The 23,073-nt window shown below is 37.8% G+C and overlaps 1 protein-coding gene across 5 annotated transcripts in view; it reads right to left on the minus strand.

Moving 5' to 3' along the window:
* apba2b (amyloid beta (A4) precursor protein-binding, family A, member 2b) overlaps positions 1 to 23,073 on the minus strand; it is a 48,798-nt gene that overhangs the window by 23,733 nt on the left and 1,992 nt on the right. Inside the window, exon 2 of one of the 5 annotated variants that reach the window (XM_067496346.1) lies at positions 19,702 to 19,778. The exons of 3 other annotated variants lie outside the window; for them this stretch is intronic. The gene's annotated coding sequence lies outside the window, so the exon portion shown is untranslated. Of the gene's footprint in view, positions 1 to 2,933; positions 2,954 to 19,701; positions 19,779 to 23,073 lie in introns of those variants that run through there. One more of the 5 variants, XM_067496348.1, reaches the window with a different exon arrangement.

The raw sequence follows: 23,073 nt of genomic DNA on the forward strand, positions 1-23,073 counted from the left end.
TATACCATCACTATGTACACACTAAAACGAAAGCTGTGAGTACACAAACATTCAGCAGTAACATATTACCTTTAAACTAAGCAAGAGGCCCCTCTGGAACCAGTACTGGTGAGCCATAATAATCTCCAGGTAGATCCCACTTGTAAACAAACCCTTAGACATAACTCAAAACAAACAATTTACTACTTTCTGATAATATTGCTAAATGTGCTAAATGCAGCAAAAGCATGTAGTGACCACCCCTGGTGCAAGCTCTGCTAGAATCAGAAGGAGTTAGGAATAGTATTATTCCAATATGACTGTCAATTTATGTAAAATCTTCCGCTTCAGTAGAAGTAAGCAAATTTAAGACAATAAATAACTCATTGCTATTAAAAAAATAATTATATATTTTTTTACATTTAATGTTTATTCATGCTTTTTGTGCAGATTTCGTGCAGATTATCCCCGCATGAGCTGAATTTACTTCTGCCCATTTCTGTATTACTATTTAGAGAAAACTGATAATTTCTGAGATTTTCTAATGGTTTTGTAATATTATACAGATACTAAAATCAACATTGAATTGTCTCTACTCACCCCTTTTTATTGTCCAAACTACTGAACTCCTTTCCTCCTTTTGACCCTCTCTCCTCTCAACCCACAACTGTCAGCACTGTATGACATTAACTCTGTGTTTTCTCCAATAGTTGTCTTTCTCCTTCTTTGTCTCTCTCTCTCTGTCCATTTCTGCAGGTGTGTTTTCCATATCAAAACACACACAAACAGCTATTAGAAACAACTAATCTACAATATATGTTCTTAATTTTTGTGTCACGCTTTCTCTGTACGCTGTCACCCATTTTGTCACGATCTCCACTCAGTTGCCATCCAGTTGCCATGAACGACTGCCCTCAGAGGGGTCTTGTTGCTGCTTTCTCCTTATTTCCTCCACCATAATTACATTTTCCATCACGAGTGATTACACTGGTTAATTAGCTCTGCACAACCTACCACACACACAAAGATACTCAAACAAGCACACACTGTTGGTTGTTTCTGATTTAGCCAAGCCACAGTGCTGGTAATTATCAGGAGTAGCATGAAAGTTACTGGTCACCTAGTATTGTCAATGTGTACACGCCTTCCTTACACCTGATCAAATAGAGAAATATGTCTATTCAATTAAGCAACGGCTCTTTACCTCCTTCCCTACAATCTTCCCTAAATAGCTCCTAAAAGGTTTTTTAGTCCAAACCTTTTCCAGTTTCCTCAGCTTCTTGACATCTAGAAACTGTGTATTGACTGTTACCTGAGGGCCTGAGCTGAGAATAGTGGAGTATACAATAGTGCTGGGATCTGCTCCAACAACAGCCCCATCATCCCCCCTTTCCTTTCTTCCATTGCTCCTCGCTTCTCCCTTCCCCCTCCAGATGCTACACGTCGTGCACTTCCCTGACTCCACCCTCTCTCTTCCTCCACAATATATTAAAGAATCCTCCTGTAGGAGCTCAGCCCCGCCTTGATCATGTTCGGGGAGCTGAGGATAAGGCCTGGTAACTACGAGTAACTGCATCCCCTGGGGACTGACCTCCTCGTTTGGTAGTCGTCCTTTCTGGTGTGCTATTACCCATACTGTATTTGTATTTATTTTGTCTTTATTTGTTTCCCTGGCCAGGTGGGTTTTCTCAAATCTGCTTTGTCTGGTATGTATGCTTAGATTTGACTGTGTTTAATAAATTTGCATACATTTGTATAAAAATAGTAATGCTGACATAAGACACACAGCAGCTTTGTTCCACCTATGTAGTATCATTAGGACAAGCATACAGTAAGTACACCAGTGCCTATAGACCAAGTTTGAACTTTCGCTTTTAGGATTATTCCAATTTGGTTTTCCTTTTGCCCATTTAGCAACAATCCTTAGCTCCCACTTTAACTGTTGGGGCTAATTTCTGGAATTTCTTTTTAAATTTTAACTCATAAAATCCCTATACAAAAATGTTGTTTCTTGTACACTGCATTTGACTTTGCATATGAGCTCCACTGCATTTGCCAATAAATAAAGAATATCATGTATTAAGTGATGCGTAATATAATTTACTTGGTAAGCAGATTAGTATAATAGCAGATACAAAAGTTGAGGACGATGGAAGTTGTGACATGACCCTCGCTGCCTGCTGCTTGTTCTTTTTTGTTTTAGCAACGTAGCTCCTGAGCTAATAAGCAAAGAGGGCAGAGTCATCAGGAAAAGGCTTCATCTCTAAACTCTCTTCATTTTTTCCCAGGCCTCCACCACCTGTCTTGTACTTTTATTGGACATCATTTGTCTCATTCACATGTACCTTTTAAATTTACAATAAACTAAATGTTTGATTAGGTTTCATTGAAGGATAAGCTGCTTTGGAAGTTTTCAGTATTAGGTAGTCAGTCAGGTGCCACTGAGCCACAAAGGTAGCTGTATCAGTCTAACACAGCAGCTGCTGATGTTGAATTGCTTTGGTAGGCAGTTGGAGAGGGAAAGAAAACTACCTCATACCTACCATACGCTGCACATTATAGAAATTTCACAATATAAATTTTTTTCTGAGATTGATTAGAGCCAGAGAATTCCTCTTAGGTAAAGATATATGTGGTCATCTGGCCCTTAGCTGTAGGCTTTGTGGTGTGGAAATTTGGGAAGTTCGACTTTAACTATGACTAGGCCAACCTGACATCCATTTGTATCTGTTCACATATCTGATCTCTATTTTTTCCATTAACTTTCCAAGACTGCAGTTAGATAATTTTAGACCGTTTGATGTTAACTTTAATTACAAACAAATTAGAACTTGCAGAGTCAAACTAAGGTCATTGTAATTACATGATCAGCACTTTAAAAACAGTCCACCAGGACTCCTCTTTCCCTTTCAAAGAAAAAGCTTTATTAGTGCGGCATTCGTAAAGATATTCACATTCTCCACGTGAGTTTGCACGGCCGCTTCTGAATGACTCACTGCTACACAAGTTGTTTCTCTCTTCTTGCTAATGTATGCGAAGACATTCTCCGGTCCAATGGGGACCTGAGTAGAAACAGAGTGACTAAAGAAAACAAATCAATGATTGGGACAAAAAGAAATCAGAATCGAGCACCTCTATCACTTTACACTTCTTTCTACATCCCATCTGCACACACAAACACACACAAAGTATCTCTCACATAAATGCACTGAAATGTAGGCAGTGATGCAAGCTATTACCTTCATGACTAAAAAAAGGCTTGTCACACAAGCACACAGACACACACAAACATACACAGTGGCAGTAATAACAGCAACATAGCAGCATACCAATTGTCTGTTTTGAACTGCAGCTGGGGACCACTTGTACAGGGCTGTCTCAGCGGGCACACCTATTCATATTAGCTGCAAAACACTTCAATTACAGTAAGAGAAAACTTTAAATTACCATCAGACACTCTCCTTGTTTGGTAGACATATGTTCTCAAACTGTGTGTGTCTGTGCCTAGAGTGTATGTGCTTAAAAGAAGGGCAGAGGAGAGGACAAAGGGCAAAGGAAATAGCACGAAAGCAGCAGACGCCTTGGTTGAAGCGTAGGCTTCGGGAATACTAATGTCACTATGCCTTGAAATCTATGTTACGAGCTCTGATCACAGCAGGCTTTGATATGGAAAAGGCAACACAAACACATGACTGACTATGAAGATAGATTATAAGGACTATATCAGAGGGGAAAATAAACATAATCACTCTCTCACACCCCAACGCTCTGATGTTTAGTTTTATTTTAAAACTCATCAGAATTGTTAATTCCAGGGGCCACTGTGGTGCAGGAGGGTAGAGCGGTTGTCTACCAGTCTCACAGTTGTTGGTTCAATCCCCGGCTCCTCCTGTCACATGTCAAAGTGTCCTTGAGCAAAACACTGAACCCCAACTTAGATTCTCCCGGTGAGCGTTGGCCAGCTGCATAAAAGCTTATACACCCATCGGTATGAGTCTACATGTTATTGTGAGTGTGATAAGAAGCAGTGTAAAGTGCTTTGAGTGCCAAAAGGTAGAAAAAGCACTATATAAGTGCAGACCATTTAATCCTGTCCAAAGTTTATTTTTCATAGCATTTTTCTTCAAAAATGTACATCTTTGATTTTTTAAATCATTGACATAAATTAACTTCCAATATCTCATTTTTTAAAGCCTCAGCTGTTTAGTAATTTTAATTTACCCATAAAAGGGTACAATATGAGAGTTTAGCAGAGTGTGATCAAGATGTTGGGATGCTGAAGCATTTTACAAACAAAAGACTGCATGTCAGGAATTACTTGCCATAATGTAAAAAAAAAATTTTCTACATCATGACTGAACCCCAGGTTCTTTCCCAGTCACTGAGGCTGCAACTTTCCTGTGATCTCTACCGCTTCTGCTCTGCCTGTGATACATATTTTATCTTGTACAGGGTATAGGTAACACAGGTCACCAAGAATTGGAAATCCAGTTCCTTCACTGTTATATAATATTGTTCTAAGCTGGGGAAGCAGGCAAGACCACTCTACACTAACTGACATTGAATATGTTCTGCTTTATTTCTCCAGGTGGCTAAACATTACTTTATGCATCTTCACTCTATGCATCTTGGGTTAAATCTTACCTTTACTTGCAACTCATTTTTTCACAGTGAAAATAAAAAGTGAGACCTGCATGCTGAGTTTAAAGTTAAAGGCTGGTGGTTTACTGTCTTTCCAGGCAGATCGAGAGAAAGGAGAACATTCTATTTAGGTTTTTAATGGAAACCTGGCTGCTTGCTGATACTGAGCAAAAAGAAAATAGCTGTTTCTTTTCTCTTGCCCAAACAGACACATACTTGTTTGAGGATGTTTATATTTAAATTTGAATTTAACTGTTTTAAATCTTCTTGTACTTTAAGGGTCTACATGGATGTAGTGGTGTATAAATTCTTCCAAACTAAGTTAAACTTTATCTAATTTGTGCAGAATGGAGGAAGTGGTTATTTAAGACTGACGTTGATTCACGTTAAACATCATATTAATATTAAATGACATGAGTCAGTTAAAATACGTTCATAGGGACACAGTACTTGGGCTCAGCTGTGGCTGTACTGAAGTCAGTTTTGTTTTGCTGCTCAACCAAGTGATGCTAGGATAGTTTCCAGATCCTGGAACAAAATGATGAAGGAAAGACATCTGAGATGAACAGGTATTGGGTTAGACAAAATGTTAAATACAATTTAAAGTGTGAAAAGCATTAGGCCTGTAACAATTCCAGAATAAGATAAGAGTAGCATATTGTATAAATCAGTCACTGTTATCATCATTTGAGCCCAGTGCTTAAATCTACGGCGACTAACTGGCACCATATACTACTGCAACTGCATGCTTATTACTAAGCAATGGTTTGATCTATGGTCATCAGTAGAGGGGCAGTGTATCAACCAGGTTATGAAGTATGCATTCAATAACTCTTTGAATTATTATTATTAATATTATAATATTTTTACAGCTAAAGCAAAACTGGGAAACAAGCACATTTTGACATACTTGAAGAGTACCCTAAAGCACGATAAGGGGAATTACATTTCTGACATACTAAGCGTGTAACAAATGGTCCATGGTCCACGCAATAATCCATGCTGCCTGTCATCCATCATCTTTACTGGGGTTAACCCTGATCATCCTGTTCTTATAAACATCTAACTGTAAAACATTAAACTTCCGCTACAACAACACTTCCACATCATTACACATATGCTGATAGATTGTGTAATAACCTGACACCGCAGCGGTATGCATTGCTGGTAGTAAATAATGACTAAAAGCTCTATAAGAGAGACAAAGCGAGAAAATGAGTTCCCTCTCAGCTGTCTCATTGAGATGCAGCGTTTGTTCTCATTACAGCCTCCCACTCACTTCACAACGACAACAAGAGAGCGAGGCAGGAGACAGGAAGAGAAGGGACGCAGAGGCTTGGTGAGCTGCGGGAATGGCAGAGGACCCCGGAATGCATCGTTCGCTCCCCCGCCATTCTGCCTGCCAATGTCCATCTCACCACTTCAAACACAACACCAAAGACACACCCTCCTCCTTCACCCTTGACTGTTACCATGGCAACCCTTTGTTTTCCAGAACAGTGTCTTAAAGGGGTCCTGTTCCAGCCAATCAAATCACCCTTTCGACAGAAAACTCATACACACAAACACACACACACTATTAACACAATGCCACTTTGGAAATGTAGACTTGTTTTTAGCACTTTTTTAAACAAATGAAAAAGCAGCACTTTTGGTGTCAGCTGTCTTGAGTACATTTCGCCACAACAATAAAAGGTAGTAATAATCCACCAAATGGTCTTGTTTGTGGGCTAGCATCACAGGGCCACTTTTTTTTTTTTAATTCAGGAGCAAGCCTCCCTACATGCCTACAGCAAAAACATTATCAAAGAAAAGTTTATAGGGAACAAGTATGCTACTACCTTATATTTGTCATTCTGTGATGTAGTTTGGACGGCAGCTATAAAGAAACTAATCCTTCACTTTCACAAATGTAGCAGAGAGTGAGAATACACAGAATAAGAACCGCTTTTTAAAACCTGTTGCACGTGACCATTGGATGCAACCAGAGCAAACCTGATTCCAGGTTAACCTGCAGTATGACCACACACTTCGGTATGTGTAGGCTCTGATGCTGGCCAGGTGGCACATGAGGTTAGGCAGGCCTAGACTTTAAGAAGAAACGTGAAACATTTTCTAAAGCTTGCCTGGCAACAAGCCTTGGTTGCAGAGAGCTAAACACAGCTAAATGGCCCCAGAGGGAGACAAATACTGGGGCGATTTCACAGAGTTTAATTGAAGCTGTCAACTAGGTTTGGTTACTGATGAGAGGGAATGAGTGAAAGAGTGCAAGACAGATAAAAACATGGAGTTATTTTAATATAGGGACGGTAGAAGTAGCCACTTAATTAGACTAAGACCCTTTCATTTTCAACACAGCCACGATTGCAAAGACAACATGTTAACAACAGGGAAAACGTTTTGGTTTTGGATATAATGAGAAATCCTTCCACACTCCTCTCCACTAACCAGGGCAAAATCTGACACCAAAATAAATGGGTAATAATCCAATAGTCAAATATAAAAGGAAGGAGATTATAAAGATTATGAAGATATTGCTAATTAAAAACTAGAAGCGTTTGGTTTGTCAGTTAATAAAATAATATGCAATGAGAAGATAGGACAAAAAAGGATCCTATATTTAGTTCAGTTTGTTTTTGAGAGAAAGTCCCTGAAATTAAAAGACTGAGGATTAATATTAGCAAAAAGTTTTTTTATAAACCTTTCTAATTGGTAATTTCAATAATCAACATAAATCCAAGTTTTAATAAGAAAAAATGTGTCTTTAGTTAATATTCTATACTTAGTAATTTGAGAATATGATGATCAGAATACAAGAAATGTCACATTCTTTAAAAGCAAAAAGTTTTTATTCATAAAAAAATATTTATTCCGTTGATACAGAAATATAAATTAAGGTGTGAAGACCAAAGGAGCAATAAGTGGGAACTGTAGAGCTTGAAGGTGCAGAACTACTTCGACACAGTCATCATTTCTTTAAAAGATCCACAGTAATGAAAGGCAATAGGATTAGACTTAAAATCAGAACCAGATCCCACAGTTTTTACTATAAAGCTGAAACAATGGCTGGAAAAACAACAGCAATGTGAACACTGAACAGCTTTGGTTGGATTGTTGGGTTCACACTGGTCAAGTTTAAATACTTTTATTGTGTGTACACAGAAATATCTGTAAATACATGTTGACATACATACATGTTTTTGTTTTTACCTTTTATGATTTACATAGATTAGATTTCTAATCTGTTTTCATGTATAAGCATAGAAGTGTTAAGTGTAGAAATTAATTTTAAAAGACACTGCCTCATACATAAATGATGACTTGATAATCATTATCCCCCCTGTCTTCGGTTAAAGTTATCATGGCAGTGTCATGAAATTTTGTGTTACTATTTAATCATTCAAGTGTCCTCACTCCTGTCAAAATGACAGTGTTGTCATTTGACTGATGAATTCTGGGACAGTGTAACATCATCTACCATAACTTTAAGAATAAGTAAAACAGCAACAAGTAGTGACCACAAAATGAACAGTAGTTTCCTTTATCCTGTATGGACCTTTGCGAACACCCACAGAACAGAACGGACAGTAGAATGAACCCACACTACTCTGCTACATGGTATGTCACTCCTCCTAAATTATCACCTAACATCTGGACAGATGGTGAGAATTCCTCCCTGGCTGATACAATGGCCCACCTGATCCCTCAGTTATCTTTCACAATACTGCTTCTTACTGACCGCTCTCCAGAGACAGCTCTCTCCTCAGGCTTCTAATGTTCATTCCTTGTCAACTTTTAATCAACAGCAGTCTTTACTCGTCTCTGTCAGGTCCTTTAAAACCAGAATAGCAGTAACAGCTTGAAACTGCTGAGAACAGTGACTCCTTGTTAATGACTGACAATAGTGGAGATTCGACAGCTGCCTCATAATTGAATTTAGATTGGACGATACACTGCAGCATCGACTCTCCTCTCTAAAAGTCAGCTGAGATGTTAGACCACGGCAAATACAGAATGTACTTCTACTCGCACAGAGCTGTCTTCCACATTGACAAAATCCTCTGAAAAATGCTAATAATATTCATTGGATGTGGTGATGGTCATTGTATTCAGTGACAGCAAAGAACAGAGCAAGCAATATCTGGCTGGGAAATATGCCCCCATCTTGGTGAGAGACAGGCAGGCTGAGCGATAACAACCAGGCTTGCTAATACGGTTCGGTGGCAGGCACATGAAATAACTTTTGGGGTGGGTCATTTACACAACCCCTCAGGGGAAACAAGCGCAAAATATTAATCAGGTTTTACATCAGACAAGTGAGCACACGTAAACCTTAAGCACGCTCTATCAGTCCTAGCCTGCCTTTGTCTACATCTATACTTGAGTAGTAAGGCTGAACACATTTGTGCCTTGAAAACAAAGCGTGCTTGATTCGTAGGTTCTCATCAGGGTCAGTGTTTGCCCCTTTAAAAAAAAAAAAAAAAATGTTGTATCATCTTTGCTTTGCAGTAATGGTTTCTGCCAGTCCAACCGGGCACAACTGTCTTCAAACAGACAGTGAGAGGAAGCACACTTCTAATCTTTGCGTGAGCTGTTGTTTGGTTTTAGTATCAGTGCTGGCCAGCTGACACACTGAGGATTAATCACACAGACAGTACCTGCTTGACCAAAGGGAGGAGCAGCACTGCTACGGACAACAAACAAAGACAGAAAGACAGACAGATAAAAAGAGCCTCGGATTTTCAATTTTTTTTTATCTTCAGTCTGGTCCCAAGGTGCACTGTGCACTTTGCTGATCGCTACTCGTGAATATGTGCATGAGTGTGTATTTTTGTCTTGGACCTGTATGACAATGTTTGCCAGTCGACACGGTGTCTCTAGTTTGTTGCATCTGAATGTCTGACTGTAGTGTGTGCATGCCTGTGTGGCTGTAAGTGTGGACTTGTCACATCCATCCTCCTGAAGCAGTGGCAGGTTCAGGAAAGTGCAATACACCTCCCAGCATTCTTTACGCTTTACTGAACCCAAGGATACACACTGAGTCAGGCTGGAAGATTGAAATCACCTCTACACACACACACACGCACATATATAAATAGACATCGACCAGGCCTAACATTATGACCACCTCTGCAATTTAATCCAATCTAATACAGCAGCTCTGCCATTGATTCTACTCTTACAATATGTGATAATTTTACTCCCTGTTTATCATCTCTGGTTAATTAGCCATCACCAGTGTGTCGGTCTGAATCCGGAAGTACCACATGATGTCAACCTCTCAACCTCCTTTAGAGGTGTTTACCATTTCGACCTTGGGACATCCAACCCCTGCTTGGCACAGATGTTTCTGTACATTATGTTGCATAATCAACAAAGTTTATTTTCCTTTTTAGTTGCATTTACTTTTGAGAGACAGAAAAGCCATCCGTGAGTCTCTTCATATCAACTCTAAAGCTATGCTAATGAGGTTGGGGAGACTTTTTAAATGGAAAATCTTTAAGAAAACGAGGAGACAATAGTCCCAGCAGCAGTGCAGTTTGACAGAGGAGGCAGGCCTGCTTTGTAATAATGTATGATTCAAAGCTATTTTAAGATAGCGGTTTGCTAAACCTAGATTTCTTTAGGGAAATCTCGCTCACATTGCTCACTGGAAACTGTGCCAAGCAAGAACACAGTACTTGCCTTGGTTTGGTAATGAGGCTGGCTCTGGCGCAATGTTATACCCAGAAAAGGTGCATCTGTTCACATTGTAGCGTCATCACACTTCATCCGTTCCTGTTTGCCATGCTTTCAATAGTAAAAGTCAAAGCAACACATGCAGGTATCTCACAAGAGAGTGCAAGGACAGGGTCTGACAGGGCTCAGCAGTGCTGGATGACCAAACAGAGCCAACAGCAGTACTGACCACATGACGACAGAAATCTGGATTATTGCAGCTTCAATTTAATCCCCTTACATCACATTACTCTTGATCTGGCCTCTTTGCATTTCACTAAACCTACACTGTGAACCTTTCCCAATTTAGTAATAAGAGTCAGTATATGCTCTGAATAAAAAGGCATTCCTTCAGCTGTAGCTGTACTTTTACTCTGGCCTTGCACTCTGACCTGCTCATCGACCTACAAGAGTGAATGATGAGGTAACATTATCATAACTCCATTATAAGAACCTCTGAGTACCCTGTGCAGCTAAGGTAATGCAAACAGCCACTGTTCCAGTTTGCTTCTAGTTAATAACATAACAGGAGATCATTGCTTTTCCAGCTAATTTTTAGTAATTATTTTTGCTCTTTTAATATTTTAATACATTGCAGCCAACTATCACTGTCCAAGATAATTTACATTAAATTTTCTATACATTAGGTTTATATACATTAAATTTGAAATTCTATGCCACAAAAATGCAGCACTGTTTGAGCTGGTTTAATGATGCAATATAGTATACTGCATAGTATATTCCTGCATGCTAGAGGACTATAAGCTGGGCAGGGGGGTGACTGACAATTAGCTTTCAATTGATTTTGTTCACTGCTTCCTCAGATGAGTTCATATTTATGGGAACCTCATATTTTGTTCTTGTGGTTTTGGAAATGTTTAATTTTCACACTATATTATAACACAAACACACACAGAGAAAGCAGATACAGTGATCAGATGAAAGGGAAAGTACAGATAGGTACTCACACATTAGATGGCACATATGATGACAGAAATCATAGCAGGGTATCGCATTTCACCATTACTGAGAGAGTAAATTCACAGAATGATATCTGAGAACCAGTGTTCACGTTAATGGTTCCTTCGTTGATTGAATTGAATAAATCGTCAAAGATTTAATCAGAAAAAGTAAAGCATAACAGCTGGCAGACTGATTACACATCACTGCACAGTCTGACTCAAATTCCAATTGCAGCCATCCTCAAAATTGGTCTGCCTCAAAAGTTCCTGTATGAATGCTAACAGCTATGGATTTTCAATAAAAACTATCAGTGACATGCAGATGGATGAGGACCTATTTTTAGGCCGATTACAGATGGACTCAAGTGAGAGTATGGTTGTGAGGCTCATGGCAGTAATCTTGCACTGAACTCAGCCCTGTTCTGGCTCTCTTCAGTCGCTTTAAAAAAGCATAAAGTCAAAATAAAGAGTAAATATGAAACAAGCAGATAAGTGGGAACGGATGGAAGAAGCAGGTTGATGACTGATGATGAAGTGATTACAATAACAAAGCCAACACTGTTTATTGTGAGGATTATGCTAAGCTTTATTACAGTATTTCTCTCTCTAAAAGGAAGGTGATGTACTAGCATGGATGAATATTCTAGCAGAAGATTAATAAATGATGAGAGGAGGCAGTATTGAGATGCTCACAACACTTTGCTCAGCTGTTGTTTTTGTATGCTTTTCCTCCACCACTATACAGTACAGTATTTCTTCAGTTCAGTAGTCCCATGATGCTCGTCCTCATCCTTCATCAGCACACATCCTGCCTGTTTTCACCATTTCTCCACTTTATCTTACCTTGTGCTGGTGCTTATTAAGTTAGGTGATGCCACCAACAGCTATCACAATATTTTTGATTAAAATGTTAATTTAAGTAATGTAACTAATAGTAGTTTCTTATGTACCAGAAGTTACAAACTGCAAAAAAATTGCAGCATAGTGATATGCAAGCTAGGTACATGGTATCACTTAATAGGGTTTGAGTGTGAGAGACTCCATCTGAAAAGATGTTCACTAAAGAAGAAATGGTCCATGAAAAACTGCACAAATCAGTATTACTAAACAGGAGATTTGTTCTCAATTCTTCACCATACACAATATATAGATATCGTGAGAAAATACATGAAACTTCCATTTGAAAAATCAAGCACCAACTGCACTCACCTTGCTAAAAAAATTCTCTACACAATGAAACGCTTCTCTTCCACATTTTTCTAAACATTTTAGTCCTTACTAAATCTGAAAATCATCCTCCTTCACAATTTGTTTGTGTGGCACACTGCCATGACTCAGTGGACAGCCAGGAAAGTTAAGGAGTTCCCTGGGGGCCAGTGGTTGCTACATCTGTAAGTTCAGTACCTAGCAACAGGTCTGAGTGTACTAGAACACAAAACAGCGTGTTACAGCAACTCCTCATCATATCATCATTATTGTCACTGTGCTCAAGTTTAAACTGTCTCTACACATTGGAAGGATTGACATTTTTCATGTGGTACAAATCACACACATGTGGCACACTCCTCGGTTTACCATTATACTTTACTGACCTGCCACAGTAAAGATCAGCTCATGATGATGGAAACTGGAATTGTAGGGTCATAGTGAAGAGATTCTATTTAGAGAAGAAGACAATGAGAATGACTGCTGCCCACATCATCAGTGCAGGCAAGTTGTGAAATAAAGACTTAAAATCTTTATTTCTGTCTGCCAACAAACAACGTCTGGTGGTCCTACCACTGCACAGAAGACATGAAGCAAACCTCTTCAGCGTAATGACCCCACAGTGGTGGAACGAGCTACCAAACTCTCTGCACGCTCAGCAAACTCACTCCCAATATTCAAAATACTGCTGAAAGCAGAACTCTTTCGCACTTAAAACTATTCTATTACAAAAAAAAACAAAATCCTTCCTGCTCTTTCTCGCACTTGATAGGACTTTGCTTTGAAGTTTTCTCCTTGACTTAGATTTTTTGCTTGCCTCTTACCTCACTTGTAAGTTGCTTTGGATAAAAGCGTCTGCTAAAAAATGACTAAATGTAAAAATGCAAATGTAAAATCTTAAAAGATGTTTTCTGGGACGTTTTCTGTACAAAGATGGAATATTTTACTATTAAAAATCAGTCATACATCTTTAATAATATTTTATTCAATTAGCATAATGCGCTTGAAAGTCTGGAAAAAGCTGAAGTGAGATGTGCTTTGTGACTTGTAATCAGATTAAACAAAATGCAGTGCTCCCTTCCTAATAGAATTTTCATTGCAACATTTTTAGGATGAAGTTTTTTGTTTTATAATGATAATTCTTTTTATAGAATTATTATTCTTTTTATACTATACTTTAGTATAGTAGTATAGTTTTTATAGAATGAGATGTGGTTACATGAGTGACAGGGCTACACAAGATTTCAGAGCAGTAAAATCTAGTGATGGAACATTAGCTCAGCTACTGTATTTTCTCCCAAACTCTGACAGACTTCACCATCTGCCACTAAGCCAAGGCCACATGTCACAGCTCATCCTCATGGCCGGAGTCCCCTTGTGACAACCTCAAGGTTGCTGTCCCCACTCAGCAGTTGAATCAGATCAGCCAGAAAACATACCAGCAGCCTACACACTGTTGGTGTCAGTATGATAGGTCTTGTAGTATAGCCAGTGGGGGTTGTGTTTCAGTGAAGTGATAGAATCCGAAAGGGGTGGAAAAACTACCAGGTGAAAGATGTGGAGGCAGCAACATTGACAGATAGCTAATCTGTCATATATAACAAAATAGTATTTCCAGTTGGCTGTGAAATAATAACTGATTAAAGTGAAAGAAAATTAAAAAAAATATATTTATAAACAGCTAGTTTAAATGAGGATGGTCCTCAGCATTTATGGGTTTATCTATTCTAATACTGGTGAGACAGAACATCAATAGTAACAAAATGGTGGTGTGAACTGCAAGTGATCAACAATCCCTGACTCATTCGTCTAAGGGAATACAAAGTTTGATAAATACATAGGAGAATACATGAGCAAAACAAAAGACAAAGCAACAACAGAAACCTGTTGTGAGGGAAGGCAGCTGTTTGCTTCTCTAGAAATGCTCAAACACAAGAAAATAAATATTTTCAAAAAGCCTCTGGAGGCTTAGCCTACAACAAGTTGACCATGGAATAACTGAATCATTGTTGTTAACCTTTACTCAACATTAAGTCTCAAGTAAGGTAACTTGTGGATTCAAATATTTTAACCTTGACATTCGACTGTTTTATTTTCAGGTGGTACTGTAGGTATGCTCCAAAAAGGTGACAAATACAGTATTTAACATGTAGGGATTGTGTTAAAAGTTGTTACTCTGACAGTGTCTCTCCCATCAAATCACTCGTAGTACATTATGACTCCCCTCCTCCTACTTGCATACAGCCCTGAGGCTTATGATGGTCCCACAGGTCTAACTCACTGCACCACACTGCAGCCATACAGTGTTAAAGACAAAACAGTCAGCAGATACCACTTACGACCGAAAAAAAATAGAAAACATGCAGACAAGAGATATCAATACGTCTAGTTGCAAACTAAAAATATTAGATTCATTTTATATTTATATTTTTATCATCGATAATCATATTGACTTATAGGAGCTATAAAACAACTGTGGCAACATCATATTTGTTGAACAGATTCTGTGTATTGCTCATTTAGACTGTATTTCCACATGTGTGCACACAACTATACAGCACACATGTATGCAAACCTTTAGTACATCTCATTTCATCTGAGCCTGTCTCGAGGAAGAAATCCAAACTTTAACTTGAATTTTAACTAAAATCTTGCTTAAACTGTTCCTCTACCTCTCTTTCCTGAATTACAGGACCCAAGGCACCTAAAGGGGAGCGGGCTTAATGCAGAACATAAGCCGCTACGTGTTAACTTTTGAATTAGAATGTCTCCTTGGCAATCTGTGTTAAAACCAACACACTCAATGCAACAAATGCATCATTCCATTGATTCTCTAAGTTTTATTTATGTTGCATCGTATAAGTGCACTGATAATAAAGCAATACACCAGCACAAGAGACTGTGTTGTTATTTTAAAACCCAACTCTGTTAATTCTGTCATTGTCATTGTGTAAGCACTAATTCAACCAAAGCTGAGAAGTCAGCACAGAGGCCTCCAATTACAGCAAGTAAGAGCAAACAAACTAATTGTTTTTGATTTTATAGCTGAGTCTTGAAGCCTCTCATCTGACTTTTTAAAAGTCAGAACTAACCCTGACCCTAATCAGAAAGTACATGAAACTGTTATGCAGTGGTGTTGTCTGTTTTTGTGTCCAGAGATGTTCAGAGGGTCACAGAATCATCTGAATACATTACAAATATGCTCATCCGGCTGCTTAGTTAAAGTACACAGCACACAAAGCTTATGTACTTCCTGTCATCTAGGAGTGCACACAAATGAAATTTCATTTTAAAACAATTTCGGGACAAGAGCTGGGGGAAAACAATTATACACCCTTTACAAGAGCAGATCATATACAATTCATTTGCATACACACTTTAAGCTGTTAAGTATATTTTCACCTTCTCCTAAAACAAACTATATATACTAAGCATCCACAAAGCTGCTCTATAAATCCTGATGTAGTGTTATGTCATTCATGTTTGACCTCATATCCAGAGACCTACAAAACTCGGAACGGGGACACAAATAGAAGGCAAATCCTGTGTTGCTTTTTGTCAGAGCCAAGGTGTTACAATATCTTTACTGCAATATAATTTAACCTATAAGGTCTGTGAATAATAGCAAGAGAAGGATGGCCTACCTAATACTGTGGAAAAAAGGGGGTTTAGGCCAGAGATACAAAGACATCTGCTAAATCCATTTTTTATCTTTTTTTGGTGTTATTTCCTACGCTTTCATAAGAACACACAACAGCATGGCAGCGAAGACGAATGACTGGATCTATCTCTTCAGCCTGTCTTTCAATACGTTCATGTAATATGCATATGCTAACATCATATGAATATTACATGAACGTATTGCAAGACAGTCAGAGAGGCTATGGGTCAAATGCAAGCTGTAGGTAACCAGTGGATAAAAGTACTATAGAAACACTGGTTCCATTATCCAAGGCTCTGAAATAGCCTTTTGTCCCAGATGCAAACTGTAAAGTTAGAAACAGTTATAAAATGAATTGTTTATATTTACGATTTGCCTTCTTTCTCTTGTAATTTTCAACCATGTGGTCCCCTTTTTCGCTGCTCCTCTGAGAAACCATCAAACTGTAGATAAAACATCCATCTGGTTTCTCACAATCAACTTTATCACACAAATGATGAACAATCATTGCTGCTGTCAGTCAACAAACATGTCTGACTGAAGAAATAAAGGCCTAGAGGCTGGTACTTCAAAGCAATTCAAGATTGTGCCTGACTCACATTCGTCATGCTTGAATAACAACATCATATTGCATTTTATATGGAAATACATCTACCTCTGTATTCCACAGACAACATTGTTTCTTCCATAGCAGCAATCTCTCACAGTTGAGAAACGAAATTTACCAGATATGAATGTCACTGCACGCCAACAATGACAGCAGCAGGTGAGGCTCTCTGCACATCTAAATGCTAATGTCATGCTGCTCCTCAAACAAATGTGGTAGCTAATGAGCTGGCTTGGTGAATGCATCTTAAGCCTAAGTAATGACATAAGTGACAGCATACCGAGAGAGCAAGTCATCTTATGACTCACAGCTCAGCAGGTGGCTAGGTAAAATGGATATATTAGGGTCACACGTACACACACTAGCACCAAACCCACCCTTCCCATACACACACACACCTACAGACCGGAAAACTGACAAGGCTACAAAGACATTACTTCTTTTGAAACTCCATGTTTTTTATTCGAATTTCTGCATATTAAATACCTGCATCTTTCTCCGTTGTTTGCATTATTCTCAAATTCTTATGGCATAAAAAAGAGGAATTCTGAAAGACCAATCCAAAGTATGTTGGATTGTTATTATCTAGTAATGTGGTAATTCTTAGGAAGTGTAGAAGATGAGAACAATAATGGCTGTTAACTTTTACATTTAGCAGCACAACAGCATGTGTCCCTAGATGATCAGGTCAGCAACACCATCTGCAGCTTATACTTTCAGTACCCTGTTAGCATAAATGCATTGCATCTGTAGTTATGATGTTTGTCATGTTGTAATGTCTGATCTTCGGTAACCAAAAAGTTCACAAAATAAATATGAGAGTTGGGTTCTGCTTTGGATCCAATTCTTTAGTGATAGTTTACTCAAGATAAGCTAAGTCCTTAAATTTAATCTAAGAATTTTTGTGTCGTTTTTATTTTAAATGGGAATGACACCAATTTTACACATTCAAAAGAGTTTAGGCTCTACTTATCACAAGGAATATTACATAACATGTGGAAACTATAGTTCTGGAAGGAGCTTTCTATGGTCTGAGAAATTAACCCCCGCGATGTTAAAGTGTAAAAGAAAATGTCACTTTAGTACAACTGTACATGAGTGGAGGGTGGCATATTAAATCAACATTTCAAATTTACTGCACTTTAGCATATTATCAAGTTGTTTGCCACAGATTGTGATCATTGAAAACAAAATTGTACAGCAAATCTCAAAAGTGAATCTGTGAAATTTTGTCATTTAAACATTGGAATAGTAAGCTCCTAGCCATTTTTGCTTATTGTTAACAATAAAGATGATTTATTATTCAATTTTAACAAGCAAATTTAATAAGCCCTATTTTCATGAACAATAAAGTAGGTAGCCTTAATATGAAAATAAAATATGCTAGATAAGATTTCAAAGTGTTACAGAAGAATTCTTTGTATTATCTGGTGTAACAGCTGTTAAGAAGACGGTAGCTACTCATTGGAAAGCCACTCACTATCGAAGAAATTAACTGCGTCGTTGGTGGCTTTGTGTACATGGTACCCTCAAAAGTCCGTGAGCACATATCTTCACAAAAATTAAAAAACATTTAATAACAAAGAGAGTTTGTACAAAAGATGCAATAGCGCTATGTACATTTACATTTAGTCACTGAGCGACACTTTTATCAAAAGCGACTTACAAGTGATGTACAAGGCAAGCAAGAATCTAAGTCAAGGACAAAACATCCCATCAGAAGAAGTGTTTAGGTTTCATGAGATGCAAGTGCAAGAAAAAGCAGAAAGGAAGTTTTTTATTTTTTTAAATAGATTTAAGTGCTTAGGAAGGTGCAGAAGAGTTCAGTTTTCAGCAGTTTTTTTGAATATTGGGAGTGAGCTTGCTGAGCTAGCAGAGTTGAATAGCTCGTTCCACCACCATAGGATCACTGGGCTGAAGATTTGAAGAGTTATTTAAATTATATTGAGTCAGACCACAGAGGACATACTGCTACTTTGAAGGGAAAGCAGACAAGTATCATTCAGACAAATCCAGTTAATAAATAAGGCTGTTTCAATGCCTCTCTCTCTCTCTCTCTCTCTCTCTCTCTCTCTCTCTCTCTCTCTCCTTGGGTGTCACCTCAGAGCAATTCTTTAGTGCCACCCATGATTAATGCAGCTATGAATGGCTTTCTCTGTGGGAGAAGGGCTTCTTTAGGCCTTTCTCCCGCTTTCATTCTTTGCCACTTTGCTTTTCTCCCTATGTGACCTGATTTGGTCCAAGAGTGTGAAACTGATTTGGGCTCATTTACATGTTAAATCCATTAAAAGAGGGGAAATGATGTGTACATATCACCTAATTGACACTAGGTGACACCATTGCACTTTCAAAATTACAATTCCAAATTATCTGCAGATAATAAACTACACATATTCTACTTGCTATTCATAAATGTGACTAGGTAATAATACAAGATATTCATGTTGCGCCAGAAAATGGCAATCCATATTTTCACACTGACATCCATGAAACAAAAATATATTGGGTCGGCAACACAAGGGTAAGACATTTCTTGGTTAACATCCAGGAAATCAAAGACATCCAGAAACATAAGTAGTAAATGGCAAGGGCAGCAGAACAGATCAGAAACAACAGAAAACACCTATTAAGACCCATTGAGTCTGATTGTGTAACGTATGAAAATTAATATTAAAGATTACAGTATTGAAAGGTTAATATCCTTTATTCTGTAGTAGTGAAAACAATATCATCCATGTGTAGTCAGGTCATTAGTTACATCTGTATGGTTTGGGGTCTTTAGGATAGAGAAAAGTGTGGCCTTCACACTTGACTCAGAAAAGTGTCATTTTGGACACTGAATGTGTAATGGACAATTTCTGCTGAACTGCAACATCTCTTATAAACAACGTCATGCCTCAACTAGTCATTGCTTCAGTATTGATTACCTGAAGGTTTGGGTCACGGATGAGTTGAAGAATGTCAAGGGAATAAAGGAGGGTAATTCATGCAGACTGTGTGCAGACTGCCTTTCCCCAACCATGAAGTACAGCAAGACCAGAGCAGAAGGACAGAGGGACAATAAGAGGGGTTTATCAAAAGAAAACCAACATATCATGAAGACAGTCGTTTCATGCTTTTGAAGCTAGCTTGTTCACTCGCGCAGAGGTGAATTTCTCTCTTCCTTTCTCCTTTGTCTCTGAACATAAAGTACAATAAAAGTGACGCTGCACAGTATCTACTGTATACACCAACTGAGGCATCAGAGCTTGCTAACCTCTTGGAAAACCAGCCCTCAGAAAAAACGGCAAATCAAAAACCTGTTTGAAGGATTTCTGTATGTTTTTTTGACCTGTACAGATAAAATAATTATGTCTTTCAAACAAAAGCCCTCACAAGTAAAATGCTTTGGGCTTTAATAACAGATAAAGCCACTTAAGATCAATATCAACCAGGGAAGAAAAGCTATAGGTGATAGCTTTGTCTGCAAACACAGACATCTATTAAGTGTAAGTAAAACATGACACAGCCAGAAACACAGTTCACACATTAAAAAAAAACAGAAATTGAATGAGACAGGGCTGTCAGAACAGCTTGAATAACACTGATATGGCAGTCATATTCATGCATGTGACACTACAACAATCTCAAGAGTTGGACAACAAGCACTGACCCAACTCCCTCTGGATCTTAAAGCTTTATTTGGAGTCAGTGACTGTAGAGGCATTATCATCTGATAGGTGATGATCTTCACAGCTTTAACTAAACTTTATGCTGTAATCAAGTCTACACGTAAACTAGAAAACTATTTACTCCAGTGAACAGTGGATTGTGATTAGTCTATAAACAGGGAAAATTTGCTCCTGGGGACCTGAAACCCAAAGATTAACATTTCTACTGTGCAAACAGGACAGCCAGCAAAGCTATGTAGTGAAAGATGATGTACTGAAGATTTACTGCAGAAAATACTCTGTAGATATATTAGATTGTAGAGTTATTTTAAGTTACCTTATGAAACACAACCAGCAGGGATAAAAAGGTTCAGCCTTTTTTCAATCAGCACATGTACTGGAGCAATGAAATGCTTCTGTCAGCTCCAAATTTGTTCTTGCTATTGACCAATCTAGCTGGCTATAACAACATTTTTGCCAAGGTTTTATTCCAAATCAGGCTTGATATGGCTGACTGCACACAGTCTGAAAGAGCATATATTCTTTTGCAAACTTTTACAGCTTACCAAAACTGATAGTAGAAAAGATCGATATTTGTCTATTTGCATCTTGTTTCAGTTCTGAGTAATTACAGAAAGGGCAACGATTTGTTTGTAAAAATGTTCATATGCTGACAAGCTCTCTATCATTTTCTAAATTGATGATGTTGTCTATATTATCAAACAACAATACAGAATTCTTCTACTCACGTTTGGTCAGTTATCAGCCGAAAGCCTAGATTACCTTGCCAGTTTGTGCCATTGGCCTTCATTATTGTCCAAAAACTAATAAAAACACGTATACCTGTACAATGTAATACCATCTAATACAGCAGCTATACCATGAATTTTACTTTTACAAGTTTATAATTTCTTCGTTTTTAAGTTAAATCTGTGAAAAAAGTTTTTATTTGTGAGGTCATATTGGGTAGTGCTCGTAGGCGATTCAAAGGTTTTGTCTCCCTTATTTGTTTAAAATCGATTGGCAGAAAAAATATTATACTTTAAAATCGATTGGCTTTAGGTTGTGCTGCTGTAGAATCAAATTTTTTGAAGGCTCTTGTTTTAGACTGCATTATTTTAACTAGGTGTACTAAATAACTTCCAAATTAGTATCTGTTTTCTGCCCAAATATCCAAAGTTGCAGTACAATATTTATAGTTCTTTTAATGACTACTGCATTAAACTTCTACATGGTTGTCTGGGCAAGAGGCAGCACTAATGTGAGTAATATTGTTTTCTAAAAAGTTACCTTAGACAAAACTTAGCATTGCATAAAGGTTGTTAACGGGATTGACAATCTTTCCCTATTCTTAACCCAAGGGCTTTCATTGAATAAATCTTTGCACAGACAAGAATCAGAGTTTGAATCACAGGCTCGTGTGTGACAGTTGTGTGATCCGTATGGGTGCTATACCCACAACTACCTCCGAGCAACTCCAATGTAGTTCATTAGTTTTGTTCCTAATTAAATAAGTGTTTCCTCTAAACACCAAAGATCAAAAGCTCTACCCGTTGGGCCATCAGGTCCCCTACATATTTCCTCTAAATATAATTTAGTAATACAGTCAGTTCTTGAAGACATAGTTGAAACTATTGACTGTGTTTGTAGACGTTTATTCTACAGGGTTGAAACAATCAGTTGATTACTAGGACGTTAGTGAACAACTGTTCTGATAATAAAATAATTTAGTCATCTATTAAGAAAAAAATCATGCTGGTTTCACCTTCTGATAAGCAAGAATTGTGATTGGTTCTTAAATTAAATAAGCAATCGAATGAAAGCATAATTGCGGTCTAGGAAGATTTTATTTGAATTGATTGTGATTTAAATAACTGGAAAAAATGTAAGAACATGTAACAATAAACAAAACAATATCCAATCCCTACAGTAGTCCAAACATGCAATGTTTTCTGTTAAAGTAATCTTTAATCTGTAACTACAAGTCAAAAGTATATTCACATTAATTCATTTACAGTGAATTAATTTACAATAGGATGCAAGGTGTAAATTAGAAATAGCCCTGATCATCTGTAACTCCCCAGCTAGTTAACACAGTAACAGTGTGGTTCGCTAAAACCTGTAATAAACAAAAATATACTCACTTTCATTGCTCACACAAAATAAACCGTCTAAACAACACTGCATTGCCATTAATCCTACAAATGCCCTATTATCATTTACATTTGCATTTTTGCCTTATAACAATTTTGCAACATGAAAACCAACTCCTACCCAGCTATACATTTTTTTAATGTTGGAATCTTTTGTCTTTCCCAAAGGTCATATTAGTCTGTTACTTTACCTCCGCCCACACCAAAGCTATGAACAGACAAGAACATGTTAATATTTGGAATGTGAAACCCATAGCTTGTACAGCAAAGCTTTTAAGCAGATCTTACAAATGACATTATATAATAGATAACTGATTTCCCTGTGGCAATGCCCGCCACAACACTAAGTCAGTTTTATTTCTACTACTGACAGGATATTGTTGTTATTTGGTTAAACCTTGTAACAACTATGTTTAGGCCAATGATGATTTACTGTACACAAATAAGCAAAAAATTATACCTTTCATAATTTCTGCAACAGGCCTAAAGGCTTTGC

Source organism: Channa argus, chromosome 2, assembly GCF_033026475.1.
Source record: "Channa argus isolate prfri chromosome 2, Channa argus male v1.0, whole genome shotgun sequence".
Classification (NCBI taxonomy): Eukaryota; Metazoa; Chordata; class Actinopteri; order Anabantiformes; family Channidae; genus Channa; species Channa argus.